At 35.8% G+C, this 23,727-nt stretch overlaps 1 protein-coding gene and 2 long non-coding RNA genes across 4 annotated transcripts in view; 1 reads left to right on the forward strand and 2 right to left on the reverse strand.

The window, feature by feature from the left end:
* The window catches only part of stim2b (stromal interaction molecule 2b), an 860,843-nt gene that overhangs the window by 118,941 nt on the left and 718,175 nt on the right, over positions 1–23,727 (forward strand). The window lies entirely within an intron of this gene.
* On the reverse strand, positions 4,564–5,365 carry LOC141375173 (uncharacterized). Its single transcript, XR_012382783.1, has 3 exons — positions 5,278–5,365; positions 4,723–4,791; positions 4,564–4,645 (listed from the first exon to the last, which is right to left on the reverse strand). It is a non-coding gene; the product is annotated as an uncharacterized lncRNA (long non-coding RNA).
* LOC141375170 (uncharacterized) lies at positions 10,581–13,071 on the reverse strand. 2 transcript variants are annotated; one of them, XR_012382776.1, is made up of 5 exons: positions 13,015–13,071; positions 11,663–11,768; positions 11,470–11,540; positions 10,846–11,030; positions 10,581–10,682 (listed from the first exon to the last, which is right to left on the reverse strand). It is a non-coding gene; the product is annotated as an uncharacterized lncRNA (long non-coding RNA). The 2 variants fall into 2 exon arrangements; XR_012382777.1 differs by lacking the exon at positions 10,581–10,682 and having other exon boundaries at positions 10,913–11,030; positions 11,474–11,540.

The raw sequence follows: 23,727 nt of genomic DNA on the forward strand, positions 1-23,727 counted from the left end.
ACTGATGCACACAAGCCCTCACAGCACGTCAAGCTGCAAACCGTGTGAGGGACCCTAACCTACACTAACCCAACAGCCAACACTAACAACTAACAACCACTAATGTGCCAAAAAACACTCAGAGGAGACCAGCAACACACAAGAAACCGCCTAGACAACCTTGCTAAACGCATGTCAACATCCAGCAAACCATCCAAAAGAACCCAACAACCTGAGAGCCGAATATCAGCAGCACTGACCGTCACCAAAACATCCAGCAATGTGATAAAACTTGAATGAAAAGTAAAATTTGATGTCATGCAAACTTATTCTATAACTATATACAATATATACAGTATGTACATACGAGCCCTTGATCCTTCATCTGGCACTAGTATGGCTCAGTGCCTGGGTTTCTTCCTCCGGGGCTCCTTGGGCAGTGGCTCTCTGCTGATGTCCACCCTGAATCTAGGAGCGACGCTGGACTCGGACCTGCTCTCCGTGATGATCACACGTCCATCTGGTTGCTCGGTCTCCTCCAGTGCAGGCCGGTCCAGCTTCTCCCAGAGCCGCTGCTTGATCTCGAGTCCTTGCTGAAGGCTGTATCGGCTAGCGCGTCTCTTCTTGGTGGAGCCCATCACACTGGAGTAGATCTGCTGAAAGTCCCGCACACTCCGACCGTGGATGGAGAGGGGCTCCTCCTGTGGACACTCACCCGCTGAGGAGGAGACTGATGCTGCGGGACGGAGGACAGGAAGAACAGCCGCGTTCCTCAGGTACCTCTCCTCCAGGGAAGTGTCCGACGAGCTGCAGGTGTCCGGCCTGGCCGCCGCTGCTGGCTCCTCAGAGGAAGAGACGCGCTCCAGCAGGAAGTCCTTCAGGTGCCCGGGGCGCGTCCTGGTTCTTCTCGAGCGCCGCAGAGTCATCACGAACAACTTCAAACACTTCTCAAACTGCTAAAACTTTGCCAACAGGAGATTTGTGCAGAAGTTTGTAGATGATCAGCACTGATTACTTTATAGACAGTTGTGTGGATGTTTAAACCAATTCAAGTTGCCATGGTGACAGAATGACGACGAGACTCATTTAAATGTAAACAATAATTGATTTCAGCGTTAAGTCAATTAGAGCAGCAAAAGCTGTGTGTTTACAGTACAGTATTTGTTAAATGTTACTAAATACAGAAAATATCTTAATAATCATGCATAATAGTAGCCCCATATACCAAAAAAATAAATATTGTCCCCGTTTTTCTTTATTATATTTTTACTTTTGAACTTCGTCATACGTTTCCACGTCAGAAGTCTGCTCACGTTAGCAGTGGCGTGGCAGCCCCTTTAATAGTGCGTGTGTGTGGTGATGCGACCCGTTTATATAATCACTTTTTAAGGACTTAAATTAATGTGTACGTCCTTAAAACATTGGTAATTAGTTCCAAAACACTACCTTACAATAGCCACAGCAGGGGTGGGCTGGGTTGTGTTAACCTGTGAATGTTTAAAATTTCAGTTTAAGACTGATGGGTGTGTGTGTGTGTGTGTGTGTGTGTGTGTGTGTGTGTGTGTGTGTGTGTGTGTGTGTGTGTGTGTGTGTGTGTGTGTGTCTGTCTGATCTTGTTGACTGTTGTGTGTATTGTGCGTTGAGCTGGAACCAGAGGGATTACTGTGCTGGGTTCTGTCAGGAGCGCTGGGTCTCTCTCTGGTCCTCTCCTTCATTCTGGTTCCTCTTCCGTGTGTTTCATCCGAGCCGAGCCTACATGGCATATTTTTTATGTGTTTAAATGTTTCCTCATTATCAATAACCAAGCAAGTGCATGATATTTAGTAATAATTACTTTATTCAGTGTCTCATAAAAATTAGTATTTTAACATGTGTTCTCAAGGGACAGCACTATTGATCTTATTCTGCAATGTGCTTCTGATTCAGTTCCTTATGGAAAAAATACATATGAATAATTGTATAATAATAAGTGTGTGTACATGACTATACAGACAAAGTAGAATGATATAATAATAAAATATCAGAGCATCGAGCAGCACAATGGGCTGTTTTAACCTCTAAAAATGTAAAAAGCGGCAGTAAAATTATTAATAATTTATTGATTCTGAAAATATTTAGTGATCCATGCATAAATTTGTCATTTAATAAAGGAATCACTACTCTTAGTTGTACCCCTTAAACCCAAAATATTTGCTTAAAGTGTTTTATTTTTTACTATTATTTATTTATTTATTTAAATTTTAGTTACATTTGTTTTATTTAGTAATTCTGTTTGATGTTATATTTAATGATGCTAATAATGAATGGTCTTTATTTATAATAATGATAATAATCCCATTTAAATACAGTTGTGGCAGAAGAAATAAGAGACCAAGAACTTTCTCTGGATTTATGGGTTTAAGTTAAATGTTAATAGGCATTTTATTCTATAAAGGTCTGATAACATTTCTTCAACATTTCAAATAAAAATATTGTCATTTAGAGCATTTTTAAGCAGCCACAGTCAGAAAAATGAACTGTGACTGAAAAGCAAGGTTAGTAAACTGACTACTTACTGTAACTCCTCTAAAGCTACACTGTTAGACCTTACTGGGTTTTTTTTTACAGTAGAATACTGGCAACACTGTTGCCAGCCACTCACTGTAAAAGTTTGGTTACAGTAAGTAACTGGCAACAGTGTTGCCAGTTAATTACTGTAACTGAACCATATATATATATATATATATATATATATATATATATATATATATATATATATATATATATATATATATAGCAACATAAAGCATCAGAGTACATGGGTAATGGTTGAGCAGTCATTTACCATTTATTATCACAGTAACTATCTGTAATGGGTACATAAAGTAAATTACTGTAATTTATTCTTTGCAATACAAAATTTCATACAAATCCTGCTCCTTTTACAGTAAAATACTGTTTCCTTTTATTACAGCAAAACACTGGCTATTTTACAGTTATTTACTGCATAATCTACAGTAAGGGTTAACAGTGTACTGTAAAACATTAGTATCGTGTTGACTAAAATGAGCATGTCTGAAATCCTGATACTATACTATACTATACTTCTAATTTACAAAATAAAACAATAATAATGACAAATTACAAGAGAAATTTACAATATCTAAAATTATTAAAATCTATTTTTTTTTATTTTGACAATCAATTTTTTATAGGAAAAACCCACTATCTATTAAGCAAACTTTTTAAAGAAGTCTCTTCTGCTCGCCAAACCTGCATTTGCTCCAAAGCACAGCAAAAACAGTCCAATTATTATTATTATTATTATTATTATTATTATTATTATTATTATAATAATAATAATAATAATTATTATTATTATTATTATTATTATTATTATTATTACTATTATTATTATCATTACTATTATTATCAATATTTATTAGCATTTAATTCGTTTTTTTTTTTTTTTTATTCTTTGATGATTAAAATATTCAAATAGCTGATAAACCTGAAATAAAAAAGCTTTTGTAGCATTATATTACAATATTAAATAGCTTGGAGCAAGCAGATTTATTAACTTTTTTTTTTTTTTTTTTAAATGAACAGTTTTATTTAACAAGGATATTTTAACTTGAGCAAATGTGACGATAAAGTCATTTAAAATGTCTTGCATGTTTAATTCTGATAAATGCAGTTCTTCTGAAATTTCTGTTTATCAAAGAAAGCTGAAAATCTTCCCCCTGTAAGCCTGTCCGCTCTGCCCACCAGGATGTAGATGTCTGTCTGAAGGACTGCAGTCCCACCTGAAAGAAGAAGAACAGGATGCTAAACAACTTAGAAATAGAAATGAATTCATGTGTAAAGTACTGACTATCGTGACCTCAGTTCAGATGAAAACAGTAATTTGACCTTATTTTATTGCGCATGTCATGTAAATGTGTTACATCTACTGGGAAGAACGAATTAAACAAATATGTCACCCAAAAATAAAAATCCCCCCATAAACATTTATACACCTGACCTGAGTCTGACTTGAGGGTATACTGTATGATGGAGTAAATGTTGGGGTAATTTTCATTTTCGGGTGAACTATTCTTTTAAGCCAAAGTTGTCAATAGACCCTTTTCACATTTCTGTCGTCATAGTAGGGAAAACTTAGAGCGCAGTGAATGGAAGAGTGAGTACAACAAATAACTTAATAAAATAATAAAAGACAAACTCCACAATGGAGTTATAAAGACTTTCAGAAAAGGAAAAAAACTAGTGTGGGACTGATGACAGCAGCCAGAGGAGAGAATAACGTTCATTTTACTCTCAGCCTCGTAGACGCTGCATTGGAAACACATTGCACAAGCGGTAATTCATTTTTTGTAATTTGAAGCAAGATGATATGATACATTCATAAACACATATAAATGTTCATTTGTTTTTTTTAAATCAAAATGTTAAAAACTTTTAAGGATTTCAGATGCCGAAGACAGCTAAACACGTCAGGCTTGTGAAAAGGCTACAGTAGTATCAGAAAGCTATCAGTAAATCGTTGTTATGTGTTTTGTGTCTGCTGTGTTGTCCAACAGAGGGTTCCAGAAACTGGCGGATGGTATTTGAAGGTTGTCTGTCGCTTTCAAGATGGCCAGCCATTCTGGATCAAACTCAAGCTTCTTGTAGGAGCTTCCTCCACAATCTGCAATGACAAAACAACAGAATCTACTTCTGGATCTCACTAAACATGCTGAATGATGGAAACAGCAGGATCATTACCTGAAAGAAGACATTCGACAAGTGAGAGAAACCTGTTGATCTTCAGCAGCATTATTCATGATTCTCAGCCTGAAGAGACAAACAGCTTATTGTTATTCATTTTAAACTGATCTCTACATTTTATTCAGCCTTTTTCACACATTTCATGCCTGAAGCCTGTAACTGTACAGATATAAAGTCAGATTTGTGTTCACATTGTCATAAATAAAAACAGCCTTATGTTGTAACTGATATAGTGAATGTTACACTTTATATCCGCATCACTTATTGCCTAACAGAACTAAAAACTTGCTTTTATTATAGCTAAAAACAAACAAACAAACAAAAAAAAAAAATAAGACTTTACCCAGAAGAAAAAAATATTATAGGAAATACTGTGAAAAATCTTCTGTTAAACATCCTGTGGGGAAAAAAAAAACATTTACAGGTGGGTGGATAATTTTGACTTCATTTTACAATGAAGGCATTTTAGTTGGCTATGTGTGAAATAGGCTTAATCTAAAGGTAACCAAAAGCTTTTTTAAAAGCACTGAGTGACAGTGAATAAGTTCCCACCTGGTGCTGCATCAGTGTTGAGTTCAGAGCAGGTGAGAAGAGATCCAGTCTCTGGCCTGCAGGTGCTCTAGAAGCCTGGCAGCAGCAGCAGGACTTCCCAAAGTATACAGCTGTCCACCAACTGTTCAATTCAAGTCAGGTTTATTTGTACAGCACTTTTTACAATAATTATTTCAAATCAGCTTTACAAAAGGTGCACATTACTGCATTACAATCAGATTAAGTCAACAATCAAATTTATGTTATTGTTATCGTGCAATATTATAGCATATAGGTCAGGGATTCTCAACCAAAGGGCCGCGGCCTACTAGTGGGCCTCAGCAACCCTGCAGGAAGGCCACGATATGACCTCTCAATATTATACTATAACTTTTTGGATTTCATTATAGTATGCTATATTAAAATGATCGAAGTCATGCGCTTTCTCCTGTTCTCGAATTGATCACTTCAAACTCAAAACAAGCTCAAAAACAGCTTGATCTTTGATGACTTTACGCATGTCTGTTCAATCCCAAACTATGCGTGAAGTGAAAGTGAAAGTCTCTCTTTGTGTATTTTTTGTGATTTAATACATCTGCATAGTTGTCTAAATTAATGTCCTGTGAGTGTTTAATAAGAGACGTGCACCACAGGAGGATCTAGCAAGGCTCAATGCATGTTTCTACCATAGAATGTAAAATAAACTTGGACATGAGCTTCAGACCAATAATATCCTGCAATCTCAACTGCCATCAGATTGACTCGTTTCAACAGATTTAGTGTGTTTAACTTTATTTTACATTTGTCTGTAAAGTTTTGATATATTTAATAGTAGATTTTCAGTCAGTCCAGTTTAAAGTAGAAGCTGTTCTTTTGCAGCCTCCCTGTTGATTTGTGGTTCTCTTTGAATCTGTGTATGTTTTTTAATAAATAAATAAATTATATATATTATAGTTTTAGTTGTATATAAAATTATATATATATATATATATATATATATATATATATATATATATATATATATATATATATATATATATATATATATATATATATATAAATGTAATTTTATATACAACCTATAATATATCTTAATTTATTTATTTTTAATATACAGTTGAAGTTTATTTTTTCCCCCAATAACAGCAGATAAGAGCAGATTTTTTTCAATGCATTTCTAAACATAAGTTTTAATAAATGATTTCTAAGAACTGATTAATTTGATCTTTGCCACGATGACAGGTAATAATATTTGACTGGATATTTTTTAAGACACTTCTATACAGCTTAAAGTGACATTTAAAGGCTTAACTAGCTTAATTAGGTTAACTAGGTTTGACTGATTGATAGTTGTTTGAATTCAGATTAACCAAGTCTGTTTAACTGTGGACTTCCCCTTTATGTAGCTTATTTGGCTGATTTTTTTTACTTTTTTAAAACTTGTGTTAAATTGTGTAATAATTTGATATAGCCTAATAAATGTGTAACATACTTATATTGTAATAATGAATTAGTTGTTTTCATTGTACCATAGTTTTAATAGTGACACATTTTAATCTGTTATGAGACATTGTTAATGTAATGTAACTGCATTAAATGTGCTCATGGCCGAAAATTTCATTTAACAGTGGGGGCAATAAATATAAAATTTCTCATGGGCATTTTTTTTTAAAGACAGAAATAATCCAGTCATATTATACTAAATAAGTCCCCACAGTGGGAAAAATGCAATGACAAGTTTGCAATGAAAAGTTTCAATGAAGAAGAAGATTTTTTTTCAAAGCTGTTCACTGCATTGTTTATGTCGTTTACAGTCAAGCCATCAACACACAATCAAATTTAAACTGCTATTGTGAAAACGATTTGTAAAATAAGCCATGTTTTGTAACTTAATCAATTAATACATAATTGGTAACACTTTACAATAAGGTTTATTAGTTAATGCATTTACTAACCTGAAATAATCATGAACAACACTTGTACAGCATTTATTAATCATAACTGAACATTTACTAATGCATTTTTAACATTCATATCCATGCTTGTTAACATTAGATAATGCACCATGAGTTAATATGAAATAACAATGAACAACTGTATTTACATTAACTAACGTTAACTAGCATAAATATATACTGTAGTAAATGTATTGTTCCTTGTTTGTTCATGTTAGTAAATGCATTACTTAACATTAACTAATGAACTTTATTGTAAAGTGTGACCAAATAATCAATACAGTAACTGATCGATGTAAATAAAAATAAAAAAGAACCAAAGAAAAAATACCCAAAGAAAATAAAACTAACACAACAATCAAAAACAAGGAATTAAAAAAAGGTTTAAATTATATTTAAAATGAACAAAGACACTTAAGAACAGAATTAAAATTGATTATACAAAAAATACAGTGTAGTCAGTTCAGATATAGCACAGTGTTTATTTAGTAAATGCAAAGCTAAACAATATGCTAATTGTAACCGTTAATGCCAAATATTGTGCCGAGTCCTCACAAATAAAACAATGCAAGGAAAACGGCTTTGGCATGTTAGATGCAGTGCACTATGCAACATGCTATATTGTAAACAAGCTTACGTTAACTAGATAAGTACAATTTTAATAGCTAATAAAGCAGATTCGTGGAAACTGACATTGGTAATAAGCATTTTTGTTGAGTCTGCATCCATTTCATCAAATAGAATTGAATACCCTACATACTGGAGTTTTAAATTAATGGAGCCACAGCCACACACCTGAGGCCACACACCACAAGGTGTGTGCAGAGTAGGTGAACAGAGAAAGATGAACTGAAAAAGCAGGCAGTGGGCCAAACAACTGTGAGGAAGACATATTTTTTTTAGGTATATATGCATAATGCTTTTCAAAATAGAGACAACAGTGCTTTTTACAGTGCTCTGAAAACTGGATTGACACAGTTTCAATTTACTAGAACTTTTACGTTAACTGCTTTGACACAATATACTTTGTAAAAACACTTTATGTGCTGCCTGCCATCTTGATCAGATCTCACCGGAAGAAGAGACAGTACTCAATGTGATCTCCTAGCTAAATAAAGGATATAATAATAATAATAAAGATTATAATATTAATAACAATAATAAGCGCTATAGAAATAAAGATGAATCGGTTTTTGGGGTATTTTTTAACCTGTTAGCCTGTACTGTGTACATACATATACCATGTTTGTATGTGTGTGTGTGCATATATATATATATATATATATTATATATATATACATATATATAATTTTTTTTTTTTTTTTTGTCAGAGGATAGCTAACAGTAGCTTGCATTGGTCAATGTGTTTGAAGTTTCTTCCAGTCACTCAGGTGGGATCTTCTATCTGGAGCATCAGGCCAATACTGCTGTCCAGAATCAGGTGGTTTGTCTTGGTCGGGCATCTCAGCTGAGACCTGTCCACTATGGGTGACCCTACCGGTATCTGTGAAGTACCAGTGGCGTAGCTCTCAGCCTCACTGATGCACACAAGCCCTCACAGCTCGTCAAGCTGCAAACCGTGTGAGGGACCCTAACCTACCCTAACCCAACAGCCAACACTAACAACTAACAACCACTAATGTACCAAAAACCACTCAGAGGAGACCAGCAACACGCAAGAAACCGCCTAGACAACCTTGCTTAACGCATGTCAACATCCAGCAAACCATCCAAAAGAACCCAACAACCTGAGAGCCGAATATCAGCAGCACTGACCGTCACCAAAACATCCAGCAATGTGATAAAACTTGAATGAAAAGTTTAATTTGATGTCATGCAAACTTATTCTATAACTATATACAATATATACAGTATGTACATACAAGCCCTTGATCCTTCATCTGGCACTAGTATGGTTCAGTGCCTGGGCTTCTTCCTCCGGGGCTCCTTGGGCAGTGGCTCTCTGCTGATGTCCACCCTGAATCTAGGAGCGACGCTGGACTCGGACCTGCTCTCCGTGATGATCACACGTCCATCTGGTTGCTCGGTCTCCTCCAGTGCAGGCCGGTCCAGCTTCTCCCAGAGCCGCTGCTTGATCTCGAGTCCTTGCTGGAGACTGTATCGCCCAGATAGCAAAATACACTCGGGCCAGTTCCGGCTAGATTGTCGCCTGCCGAAGACTTACCCCTCGGCCCAACTCCGGCTGCCGGACTCGGGCCGGATGCCTGTGGACTCACTGCCCGATTCCGGCCCGAATCAAGCGGGCCAGATGCGGCGGCCGTAAGCGAGCCGACGCTGCGCATCCGCGCCGGAATCGGCGCGAGGGTAATGTGCGCTGCGGCCCGGAGCTGGCGCGACTCCGTATTTATACACCTTATAAAACCTTTTGGTATTACATTGGTACTTAATATATGGTATTACAACCATTTGAATTTATACAACAGCAAACACAGGCTATAATGTAAACACAAAGTGTAAGCACTGTGTTTAACCTTTGAATAAAGTGCAAACTGCATACACATTCTGTAACGAAAATAATCAGACAAATGACAAAATAAATAAATGTTAAACGTTTATTAATTGCAAGAAAAAAATAGTACTAAAATTTTATAAATAATTTTGTAGTGCACAAGAATATCAATATAAAAACAACAATAAAACAACACATTAAAGACACACAGAAAGATTTAAACAAAAAATCTAAAAATAACACACACACACAGATGTTTTTAAAACAACCCTGTTTTCCCAATAGACTTAAATTAAAAATTTGTACAAACAGCTAAATTTTATATAAACCTAAATATAGAAACCAATTTAAGATATAGCAAGAAACATCTTAAAAATACCAATGACAATCCATAAAATATCCAAGTCAAACTTGTAAAAAGTACTGCAGAATTCTGAAGAAACATCTTGAAACATTTTTTAATAAAACATTAAAATAATAAACAAACAAATATATATATATATATATATATATATATATATATATATAAATAATTGCAGAACAAAATCAATTGCACAAACAGCAAGACATGAGTGAGATGATTATACATTTTATATATATACACGTCTTGTGCAATTTTATATTTATAATTTTATTTGTATTACGTTTATTAAAAATGTATCAAGATGTTTCTTCAGAATTTGGCGCACACACATACATACATACCTACATACCATACATATATATACACACACACATACACACATATATATATACACATATACATATGTATACATATAAATGCAAATGAAAGAAACAAATTGTTCAAGTATCAGGGAACATCCTAATACACTTAAAATGTTGTTTAAAAAATAAAACAAAATAGTGATGTAGACATTTGACACATTAGCTTTCTCTTCTTTCTTCCTCCATCCCTGTCAGGGGCAAGTTGTAGCTACCTTGTAATGCATTTTTCCACTTCTTTATCAGTGGCGTGGTATGGACATTTGTCCTCACTCCATCTGTGATTAAAAGATAAACAGATAATTAGTAGTGAACAAGTACTAATGTAAAAAAAAAGAAAAAATTAGGAAAAAAGTAGGCTACCTACGAAGCAAAAAAAAAAACAATAAAAAAAACAAATAAACTTAAAACACTTTGAAATTAGCAAGAGCTTGAACTTACCAGTTTCTTCATTTGTTCGGGCTGCTCCTTTAGTTGATTTTCAAGCTTTTCCAAATCAAATTGGCCAAAGGAAGGTCAAATGTGTTTACATCTGGAATTTTATCACGTCTGTTTTGGTTTTGTGAAAATCAGGCCCAGCTGCTGCTTTATGACGTTGCATGATTTTAAAACTTCAGTCAGTCGTGCTAAAAAAGAAAAACAGATTAGTATAAATCAACCTGTAGCTTATTCTCATACAACTTCTGTAAATACAACAGTGGGTTAGACACTGCTGATATTCTCTAGTTGATCTTTACTTTCTAGCTGCATTAAACCTTAACAAATTTAGTGATGTCTTCAATTCTTACAAAGACATCACGAGATGCAATAAGTTATGTCTTGATCTCAAACTGCACTAGAACAAAGACTGTAAATGTTCATAGGTGTACTGCAGGAGTGTCCAAACTTTTTGGGCCGAGAGATGTTTTTTGGGCTGCAGATGGCCCGCGGGCCGTAGTTTGGACACGCCTGGTGTACTGGAATGTACAGTATCTGTGCATCTTCATGGTGGTCTTAAGATTTCTGCCATAGTCATTGATGGTGATGGTACTTGTGGTGCTGCATTGATTTCTGAAATCTTCATACCTGCCTTTTATCCAGCCTCTTTGTTCAAAGTAATTTTTCTTCATCATGGTATAGATGCGTCTATACTGTCCCTTGATCAGATACATTTACAAAACAAAACATCACTTTAGTATAGTGCCAGGGCAAAACTCACAGGTTGTAATAGATCAATGACAATGTTGACAGTATGTGTTTAAAATAATTGCAAACAAACCTGTTCTGTCTTGAGATGTATGACAGGCAATCATCGTCCTCATCTGTCTACCAGTCAGAAATCACAGTTGCATGTGGATGTTTTAGTCGAGCTTCCTCATATGCATCTATAATAAAACATCACATTGTTGTTAACCTCCCGTAAAGAAAAGTTCAAATCCTGAAATACTATCAAAGTTAATTAATGCATATAATACCTATAGTGTAAATAATCAGTACACAGAAGGTTGCACAAGATTTATTCGGAGATTCATGCAGAGTGACAGCCTTATGAATCTGAGACATAGATTTGTAAGATGGCCAAGCACATGCATTATTCTGTACCCATGAAGATTAACCTACCATTGTGAAAAATGTTTGATGATGATAGCCAATAACAATAAACCGTTTCAGCTGTTTGTGAAGCAATTAGTAATGTAATGTCTGAAAAGCTCAATCTATGTTGAAAATATATCAGCAGTTTACAGCTTATAATGGACTTTTAGCACACAACTATAGCATGCCTATTCACGTTCAAAAGAGTGTGCCATTGACTTCTTTGGTCGTGATGTACTGCAAAATGATCTCACTAACCTTTGTTAAACAAGAACAATAAGACTTAACCAACAAATATTGTTACCCATTCATTTAAATCAGAATTTATCACCGTCAATTACATAAAAAACAAACAAAAAAACATCAAAATCTGCTTTAAGACGTTCAGTTTTACATTAACTGACCATTACAGCTTGAACAAAAGATATAATTGATTCACATAGGCTAACACATATGAATTAAAGTGCATAGTAATATATTTCTCTTGGATAGTTTAAAGAGAATAGTAAACAGTCGAGTTTCGATCACTTTTCGTGACTAACTGCATAAACAAGATAAACAATAATATTTTATTAATCCAAAACGATTAGTTTTTATTTACACAATCACATAATTAATACTGTTGGATAAGTATACGCCTGTACAATGATTTTTTTCAACATCCACGGTACTTTATAAGGTTAAATCAGGAAAAAAACACGTTGCCATGTTAGTTAATGGATTCGTCTACAGAAACTTTCTTTAACGCAAAGTTAGCATACACACAAATTCGTTTCATGTTTCTTTAAAATAATTAAAATAGTTTTCAGTTACTACACACGTTACAATCTAACATTGTGTTAAAGGACAATGAACTTTCAGGCGTGTTTGTAACTGTTAGCGTTAGCATACATTAGCTCCAGTCGTGTTTCTTAAAGCAAGTTACATTTCGTATCAAACTGTTTTAAATTACTAAACGCTGTTACAACCAAACACCGTGGAAATGTTTTAAGCTCTAAATTCGCTAATTATACAGAACACAAGCAGTAAAAAGCTTACCTTTCTGACCGGAATTCACGTGAAGTCTTTAAAAAAAAAAAAACTTTTTCTTCTTGTGATCTTCATGCCATGGTGGTTGACAACCAGCTTTTTGGAGCATTACCGCCACCGTCTGGATTGGAGTGTGGATCATGAGTTTAGTCACGCATGTGTTTATTATGAAACCAACTTCTGCTTTAAAACAAAAACTGTCAGCACAGGAGCGTGCTATCTCAAAAATAAGCGAATTTTACATAGTTTTTCTTTAGATGACATGTATAATCTATTTATAAATAATATTGCTTTGTTTGCGTCTAAACATTGCGAACATCCACACTAAATATTCTTTTTTTTTTTTTTTTTTGCTATCGTACCATGAATATTTTCTCAAATTATCATTAAACGTGGAGCTAACAGATTACTAGATAAATAAAGGACTTAATCGGTTGCCATCAGCCTTAATCGGTTGCCATATGGTTGACCGGAATCGGGCCAGTGCTTTACAGCCGTATCACAACCGCATGTGCGCGAGCGAGCTGCGGGCCGCACACGGCCCGGATAACACTCGCCGATGCCGAGTCGGAGCCGGAGGCGCCGGAGGGCAGCCGAGCTCGGGCCGATTACTGCCTGCTATCTGGGCGGCTAGCGCGTCTCTTCTTGGTGGAGCCCATCACACTGCAGTAGATCTGCTGAAAGTCCTGCACACTCCGACCGTGGATGGAAAGGGGCTCCTCCTGTGGACACTCACCCGCTGAGGAGGAGACTGATGCTGCGGCACGGAGGACAGGAAGAACAGCCGCGTTCCTCAGGTACCTCTCCTCCAGGGAAGTGTCCGACGAGCTGCAGGTGTCCGGCCTGGCCGCCGCTGCTGGCTCCTCAGACGAAGAGACGCGCTCCAGCAGGAAGTCCTTCAGGTGCCCGGGGCGCGTCCTGGTTCTTCTCGAGCGCCGCAGAGTCATCACGAACAACTTCAAACACTTCTCAAACTGCTGAAACTTTGCCAAGGGAGATTTGTGCAGAAGTTTGTAGCGCGATGATCAGCACTGATTACTTTATAGACAGTTGTGTGGATGTTTAAACCAATTCAAGTTGCCATGGTGACAGAATGACGACGAGACTCATTTAAATGTAAACAATAATTGATTTCAGCGTTAAGTCAATTAGAGCAGCAAAAGCTGTGTGTTTACAGTACAGTATTTGTTAAATGTTACTAAATACAGAAAATATCTTAATAATCATGTATTACCAGCCCCATATACCTAAAAATAAATATTTTCCCCGTTTTTCTTTATTAAATTTTTACTTTTGAACTTCGTCATACGTTTCCACGTCAGAAGTCTGCTCACGTTAGCAGTGGCGTGGCAGCCCCTTTAATAGTGCGTGTGTGTGGTGATGCGACCCGTTTATAATCACTTTTTAAGGACTTAAATTAATGTACGTCCTTAAAACATTGGTAATTAGTTCCAAAACACTACCTTACAATAGCCACAGCAGGGGTGGGCTGGGATGTGTTAACCTGTGAACGTTTAAACCCACATAGCAAAATTTCTCTGGCCCAGCTTTGGCCCACACAATCAGGTTTTGCTTGGCCCACATGCCGCAGTGAATTACGGTACATGACTGGACCAAATCTGGCTTTCAGACAAGGGCCAAACACAGACCATATCTGGGCCAAGTCTCAGCCAAGTTAATAACTCATAACTGGGCCTGAACTGGGCCAGATAGGTTGGTGTGTCACGATTGCAATGAAATTGATAAACCCATGGAGGGATGCTCTTTAGGCACACTATGGGCACGCTTTTTCTCAAAGTGACCTGATTGGTGGAATTTTTTTTCTTTACTCAAAAATGATTTGAGTGTATTTTAAATGTGGCTCAAGACTATCCAAACTCACATGGCCCACTTATCAAATTTTTAAATCTGGGCCAAATACTACGTTTTACATCTGGCCCAAATCTTGTGTGCCGCCTTAAAAACGGTGCCACCTCTGCCAAACCCGGGCCATGTTTGGCCCACATGCTGTATGCCAGTGCCGGATGAATGCCTGCTGTGCCAGCTTTTTGCCAAATCTGGGCCAGAATTCTTTGCTACTAGGGAAATTTCAGTTTAAGATGTGTGTGTGTGTGTGTGTGTGTCTGTCTGATCTTGTTGACTGTTGTGTGTATTGTGTGTTCAGCTGGAACCAGAGGGATTACTGTGCTGGGTTCTGTCAGGAGCGCTGGGTCTCTCTCTGGTCCTCTCCTTCATTCTGGTTCCTCTTCCGTGTTTTTCATCCGAGCCGAGCCTACATGGCATATTTTTTACGTGTTTAAATGTTTCCTCATTATCAATAAGCAAGTGCATGATATTTAGTAATAATTACTTTATTCAGTGTCTCATAAAAATTAGTATTTTAACATGTGTTCTCAAGGGACAGCACTATTGATCTTATTCTGCAATGCACTTCTGATTCAGTTCCTTATGGAAAAAATACATATGAATAATAAAAGGCAGAAAGCAGTGAAACTACCAGTGTGTGTACATGACTATAAAGACAAAGTAGAATGATATAATAATTAAATATCAGAGCATCGAGCAGCACAATGGGCTGTTTTAACCTGTAAAAATGTAAAAAGCGGCAGTAAAATTAATAGTTTATTGATTCTGAAAATATTTAGTGATCCATGCATGAATTTGTCATTTAATAAAGGAATCACAACTCTTAGTTGTACCCCTTAAACCCAAAATATTTGCTTAAAGTGTTTTATTTTTTTTACTATTTATTTATTTAAATTTTAGTTACATTTGTTTTACTTAGTGTTTTGGTTTGATGTTATATTTAATGATAATAATGAATGGTCTTTATTTATAATAATGATAATAATTCCATTTAAATACAGTTGTGGCAGAAGAAATAAGAGACCAAGAACTTTCTCTGGATTTATGGGTTTAAGTTAAATGTTAATAGGCATTTTATTCTATAAAGGTCTGATAACATTTCTTCAACATTTCAAATAAAAATATTGTCATTTAGAGCATTTTTAATCAGCCACTGTCAGAAAAATGAATTGTGACTAAAAAGCAAGGTTAGTAAACTGACTACTTACTGTAACTCCTCTAAAGCTACTGTAAAACATTAGTATCGTGTTGACTAAAATGAGCATGTCTGAAATCCTGATACTATACTATACTATACTTCTAATTTACCAAATAAAACAATAATAATGACAAATTACCGGAGAAATATACAATATCTAAAATTATTTAAATCTTTTTTTTTATTTTGACAATTAAATTTTTATAGAAAAAAACCCACTATCTATTAAGCTAACTTTTTAAAGAAGTCTCTTCTGCTCGCCAAACCTGCATTTGCTCCAAAGCACAGCAAAAACAGTCCATTATTATTATTATTATTATTATTATTATTATTATTATTATTATTATTATTATTATTATTATTATTATTATTATTAATATTGTTATTATTAATATTAATACTATTATTATTATCATAACTATTATTATCAATATTTATTAGCATTTGATTAGTTTTTTTAGGATTCTTTGATGATTAAAATATTCAAATAGCTGATAAACCTGAAATAAAAAAGCTTTTGTAGCATTATATTACAATATTAAATAGCTTGGAGCAAGCAGAATTATTGACTTTTTTCTTTTATTTTTAAATGAAGTTTTATTTAACAAGGATATTTTAACTTGAGCAAATGTGACGATAAAGTCATTTAAAATGTCTTGCATGTTTAATTCTGATAAATGCAGTTCTTCTGAAATTTCTAGTTATCAAAGAAAGCTGAAAATCTTCCCCCTGTAAGCCTGTCCGCTCTGCCCACCAGGATGTAGATGTCTGTCTGAAGGACTGCAGTCCCACCTGAAAGAAGAAGAACAGGATGCTAAACAACTTAGAAATAGAAATGAATTCATGTGTAAAGTACTGACTATCGTGACCTCAGTTCAGATGAATACAGTAATTTGACCTTATTTTATTGCGCATGTCATGTAAATGTGTTACATCTACTGGGATGAACGAGTTAAACAAATATGTCACCCAAAAATAAAAATCCCCCCATAAACATTTATACACCTGACCTGAGTCTGACTTGAGGGTATACTGTATGATGGAGTAAATGTTGGGGTAATTTTCATTTTCGGGTGAACTATTCTTTTAAGCCAAAGTTGTCAATAGACCCTTTTCACATTTCTGTCGTCATAGTAGGGAAAACTTAGAGCGCAGTGAATGGAAGAGTGAGTACAACAAATAACTTAATAAAATAATAAAAGACAAACTCCACAATGGTGTTATAAAGACTTTCAGAAAAGGAAAAAACTAGTGTGGGACTGATGACAGCAGCCAGAGGAGAGAATAACGTTCATTTTACTCTCAGCCTCGTAGACGCTGCATTGAAAACACATTGCACAATTCATTTTTTGTAATTCGAAGCAAGATGATATGATACATTCATAAACACATATAAATGTTCATTTGTTTTTTTTTAAAACAAAACGTTAAAAACTTTTAAGGATTTCAGATGCCGAAGACAGCTAAACACGTCAGGCTTATGAAAAGGGTACAGTAGTATCAGAAAGCTATCAGTAAGTCATTGTTATGTGTTTTGTGTCTGCTGTGTTGTCCAACAGAGGGTTCCAGAAACTGGCGGATGGTTTTTGAAGGTTGTCTGTCGCTTTCAAGATGGCCAGCCATTCTGGATCAAACTCAAGCTTCTTGTAGGAGCTTCCTCCACAATCTGCAATGACAAAACAACAGAATCTACTTCTGGATCTCACTAAACATGCTGAATGATGGAAACAGCAGGATCATTACCTGAAAGAAGACATTCGACAAGTGAGAGAAACCTGTTGATCTTCAGCAGCATTATTCATGATTCTCAGCATGAAGAGACAAACAGCTTATTGTTATTCATTTTAAACTGATCTCTACATTTTATTCAGCCTTTTTCACACATTTCATGCCTGAAGCCTGTAACTGAAGGGATATAAAGTCAGATTTGTGTTCACATTGTCATAAATAAAAATAATGAAAACATGTGAGCCATTCGCAAGTAAATTGTTTTCTTTTTGTTTAAAATAACTTTTATGACACAAAACTTCAAATATGGATGAAAAAATCTTCCACAGCCTTATGTTTTAACTGATATAGTGAATGTTACACTTTATATCCGCATAACTTATTGCTTAACAGAACTAAAAACTTGCTTTTATTATAGCTGAAAAAAAAACAAACAAAAAAAAAATAAGACTTTACCCAGAATAAAAAATAGTATAGGAAATACTGTGAAAAATCTTCTGTTAAACATCCTGTGGGGAAAAAAAAAAACATTTACAGGTGGGTGGATAATTTTGACTTCATTTTACAATGAAGGCATTTTAGTTGGCTATGTGTGAAACAGGCTTAATCCAAAGGTAACCAAAAGCTTTTTTAAAAGCACTGAGTGACAGTGAATAAGTTCCCACCTGGTGCTGCATCAGTGTTGAGTTCAGAGCAGGTGAGAAGAGATCCAGTCTCTGGCCTGCAGGTGCTCTAGAAGCCTGGCAGCAGCAGCAGGACTTCCCAAAGTATACAGCTGTCCACCAACTGTTCAATTCAAGTCAGGTTTATTTGTACAGCACTTTTTACAATAATTATTTTAAATCAGCTTTACAAAAGGTGCACATTACTGCATTACAATCAGATTAAGTCAAAGTAACAATCAAATTTATGTTATTGTATACAGACATAGTTATCATGCAATATTATAGCATATAGGTCAGGGATTCTCAACTAAAGGGCCGCAGCCCACTAGTGAGCCTCAGCAACCCTGCAGGAAGGCCACGATATGACCTCTCAATATTATACTATAACTTTTTGGATTTCATTATAGTATGCTATATTAAAATGATCGAAGTCATGCTCTTTCTCCTGTTCTCGAATTGATTACTACAAACTCAAAACAAGAGCAAAAACAGCTTGATCGTGTCTGCAACTACTTTACGCATGTCTGTTCAATCCCAAACTATGCAAGAAGTGAAAGTGAAAGTCTCTCTTTGTGTATTTTTTGTGAACTATTTAATACATCTGCATAGTTGTCTAAATTAATGTCCTGTGAGTGTTTAATAAGAGACGTGCACCACAGGAGGATCTAGCAAGGCTCAATGCATGTTTCTACCATAGAATGTAAAATAAACTTGGACATGAGCTTCAGACCAATAATATCCTGCAATCTCAACTGCCATCAGATCGACTCGATTCAACAGATTTAGGGTGTTTAACTTTATTTTACATTTGTCTGTATAGTTTTGATATATTTAATAGTAGATTTTTAGTCAGTCCAGTTTAAAGTAGAAGCTGTTCTTTTGCAGTCTCCCTGTTGATTTGTGGTTCTCTTTGAATCTGTGTATGTTTTTAAAAAAATAAATAAAATTATATATATTATAAGTTTAGTTGTCTATAAAATTATATATATAAATAAATGTAATTTTATATACAACCTATAATATATCTAATTTTATTTATTTTTAATATACAGTTTAGTTTTTCCCCAATTTCTGTTTAACAGAGAGCAGATTTTTTTCAATGCATTTGTAAACATAAGTTTTAATAAATGATTTTTAAGAACTGATTTATTTTATCTTTGCCATGATGACAGTAAATAATATTTGACTAGATATTTTTCAAGAAACTTCTATACAGCTTAAAGTGACATTTAAAGGCTTAACTAGCTTAATTAGGTTAACTAGGCGGGTTAGTGTAATAAGGCAAGTCATTGTACAACAATGGTTTGTTCTGTAGACTATCGAGAAAAAAAGTAAGTTAAAGGGGCTAATAATTTTGTTCTTAAAATGGTGTTTAAAAAATTAAAAACTGATTTTATTTTTGCCAAAATAAAACAAATATGACTTTTTCCAGAAGAAAAAATATTATCAGACATACTGTGAAAATGTGAAAATATATATAAAATGCTGATAATAAAAAATAATAGAAGGCACAACAAATGTATTATATATATTTGTTAAAATAATATAATATATTATTTGTCAATAAATAAAAGTTTAAATGAAAAAAATTTAAATGTTAAAAATTTTAGAGAAAATGTCAGACAGGTGGACCTTCAAACATTGATCGGAGAAAGAAGAGGGGCCCGAAGTGAAAAAGGTTGAGAACACATTCATGCATATTACCATTATGTGATTATGTGATGCATTAAGAGTATGCTTTACTGGGTTTGGGAGTGAGCGACGTATCTGAGCAAGGGCGTGTGCGCGCGAGACGTACCTGAAGAGCGGTGGGGGTGAGTTGCGTGCGACATACTTAAAGAGTTGGGAGGGATGCGGTGGAGAGGACTGTGCACCGTATTTAAGGACTGGGTCAGAGATTATGATTCATTTGCGGGCATCCAGGAGTCACTATGCATTTGCGGGATACTCCCGGAACTTCCGGGAGGCTTGGGATGTCTGCATTACAGTTATCCAGCCTAGAAGTCATAAAAGCATGAACTAGCTTTTCTGTATCTGAGATGGATAGTATGCTTCTTAACTTAGCAATAATTCTCAGATGAAAAAAGACATGGGAGATTTGGTTTTCAAAAGTTAAGTTGCTGTCTAATATAACACCCAGATCTATTGTAGTAGAGGTAACGCTAACTTTGTTGGTCATCCAGTCTTTAACATCTTTAAAACACTTAGTTAGCTTAAACAGTTCAGACATCTCATCAGGTTTAAATATATAATTTAGTATCATCTACATTGCAGTGAAAGCTGATCCAGTGTCTTCTAATAATGTCTCCCAGGGTTGGCATGTATACTGTAAACAGCAAAGGGTCTAAAACTGATCTTTGAGTACCCCATTCTTTACTAGACTGACTTGTGAAAGCTGTCCATTTATTTAAGCAGTTCTGAGTTGAATATGGTTGGAGCTAAACTATGCAGAGCTGTGGCCCTCTAGGAATTGAGTTTGAGACCACTGACTTAAACCATCGTAAAGCCTGTCCCTGGACACCTGTAGATTTTATGCAATCTATGACGATATTGTGATCGATGATGTTAAATGCAGCCCTGAGATAATTAAAACTAGTAATGAGATGCAGCATCGGGCAGCTAAAAGTAAATTGTTGGTTATTTCCACTAACGCTGTTTCTGTACTGGGATGAGGCCTGAAACACTTCAAAAACTTTGTCCATCTGCAGATAGCAGAATAATTGGGCAGAAATGGCTTGTTCTAGTATTTTAGACATAAATGGAAGATTTGAAATAGGTCTATAATTAGCTAAGTTGCTGGGGTCCAGTTGTGGTTTCTTAACAATAGGCCTAATAACAGCTAGCTTGAATGGAATTGGAACAGGACCTAACGATAGAGAGGAGTTGATGAGGTTAAGAAGAGGTTCTCCTACTACAGGTAGCAACTCTTTCAGTAATTATGCTGGACTTGGGTCTAACATACATGTAGCTGGTTTAGACATGTATAGGTTTATCTAGCTCTTCCTAGTGCTCTATATTATTTTGATTTAGTGTAATGTTTATTGAATCTGAAGTATGAGGCAGTGCAGAAAGTTTAACATCTTCTATTTTCTGTCTGAAATCTTTTATTTTATCACCCCTAATTCAAGTCATCACTATTAATTTAGCTGTGGGACATTTTATACCAACAATGACTGATTATTAGTTAGTTTAGCAATAGTGTTAAATAAATATCTAGGATTGTTATAGTTATTCCCTATAAGTTTGTGGAGGTGCTCAGCCCTGAAAGATTTTAGAGCCCTCCTACAGCTGGACATATTATCTTTGTACGCAATTCTAAAGACCTCTAATTTGTTTTTTGTTTTTTTATTTTTTTTCACTTACATTTAAGGGAACGCGAGTATGACTGTTATACCATGGTGTAGTTTTATTCTCTCTAGCCTTTTTTTAATTTAATGGGTGCCACAGTATTTAGTGTGCTAGTGAAGACAGCATCTGTACTGCTAGTTACTACATCAAGCTCATTAAAAGCTTAGAAGACCAAACTTAAAAAAAAATTCTATTTTTTAGCAAAATTTTAGTTTTTCTGGTTTGAGTCTTCTTTGATTGCTTCTAGAATACAGAGTAAATGTACTTCTTAATCTCATTATACCAGATATTGATATAGATATAGATGTAGATAGCCAGATATGCATTACTATGATTTAAGTGGGATGAGCAAGAGTCTTTATGGCTAAAACGTGAATTTTCACTTACCAGTCAGACAGAATGAAGCATTCTGGAGATGTTGTCCTGCTCTGCTGGGGTGCAGACTATCAGCACGGAAAAGCCTAGGACGCTCCCAGAAAAGATTCCAGTTATTAGCAAAGAGCGATTTCTGTTTTTCACATCCAATGAACCTTTAATTTCCTCAGCAGTAAGTAGGAAGTGGTCCAGAAAGATGATCTGCATGGTGAGGGAGGTGCGTAGAACCGTCTCGATTAGGCTCCTGAAGTGCCTCTTCAGGATCTTGTTCATCCCAATGTGTAGGACGACAGCTTCAATGCTTTCGCCAGAGCTCAGGATAGCAGGTACCTTAGAAGAAACATCCTAAACATGAGCACCAGGAAAGCAGTGGGTGCTTACATTGTTACCTTTATGGATGCAGTGAGGACGTGACGAACAATGGAATTGCCAATGATTGTGACGCCGCATCCCATCTTGTGGAGGGGGCAAATCGGTTCTTTGTGGGGATCTCGAACACCGGAGGCAGCAGCGGAGGAGAGCCCCTGCACCAGGTCCTGACTCATGTTGTGTCGCTGCTGCACCCAGGGGCCTGTGCTGGAGTAAACCACACCTGAGTGTGCCGCATCCCCGGTGCGCTGGGCCTGGACAGAGAAACACAAGGGGTTGAGGCGGATGGAGTGTTGAGATTGTATCACACACTTAACTCAGATAAGCGAGCAGCAGCCCGGGAGACGTCAATTGAGGCCCATTGTTCCCAGAGCTATGCCCGCTTCATCTCGAGGTCACAGATCTGTGCTGCCTCGAGCTCCAGCTCCAACACCTCCACCAATGCTTCTCCTGCACACAAAGATAGACACAAAAGCGGAATTATTCAGGGTGAAGAGCCAAGACTATAAAAACTAGGTCAATAGTACTATTTAGTAATAACTAATAACAGTGGCGAGGCTACATAAGGGCCAGGGTGGCACTGGCACACTCAGATTAAGGGTGGCCCAGGGAGACAAAAATATTTTAAAGCTTAAAATTCTTTATTGAAAACATGTAACGAATGTAAGGTGGAATATGAATGATATTGAATGTCGATGATTAACAGCATCCTTTAGTTATTCTAAGTTTGTCAATTAAATTTAAAGTCCCCCTACTATTGCACAAAATGGAACTGTCCAACTGTTGCACTTTATGCTGATGAGCGCTTTTGTTTTTGACTTGATTTGATTGAGGCAGCAGCTTTAAAATGAAACTAAGTGCTGTCCAGCTGACTATTCTGATCTGCTGGTCAAGAACATTATAAGTTATAAAGCGACAAATGAGTATTAATAATGAGTATTATAATAATTAGGGCTGTCAAAATTAGCACATTAATACACTTGATTAATTAGAAATATTTAATGCGTTTAAAAAAAAATAACGCAGTTGCTCTTTGTTTTTTTTGCTTTCCTGTAGTAGTCGACGTGTGTTTAGGGATGGAGGGTGCATATAGGCGACCTAGGCGGTCCTTATATTCATCTGCAAACTGGTTACTTTTGGGTTGAGGGCAGCACGGTTGCAGTTTGCCTACAC

This window comes from Danio rerio, chromosome 7, assembly GCF_049306965.1.
Source record: "Danio rerio strain Tuebingen ecotype United States chromosome 7, GRCz12tu, whole genome shotgun sequence".
Taxonomy (NCBI): domain Eukaryota; kingdom Metazoa; phylum Chordata; class Actinopteri; order Cypriniformes; family Danionidae; genus Danio; species Danio rerio.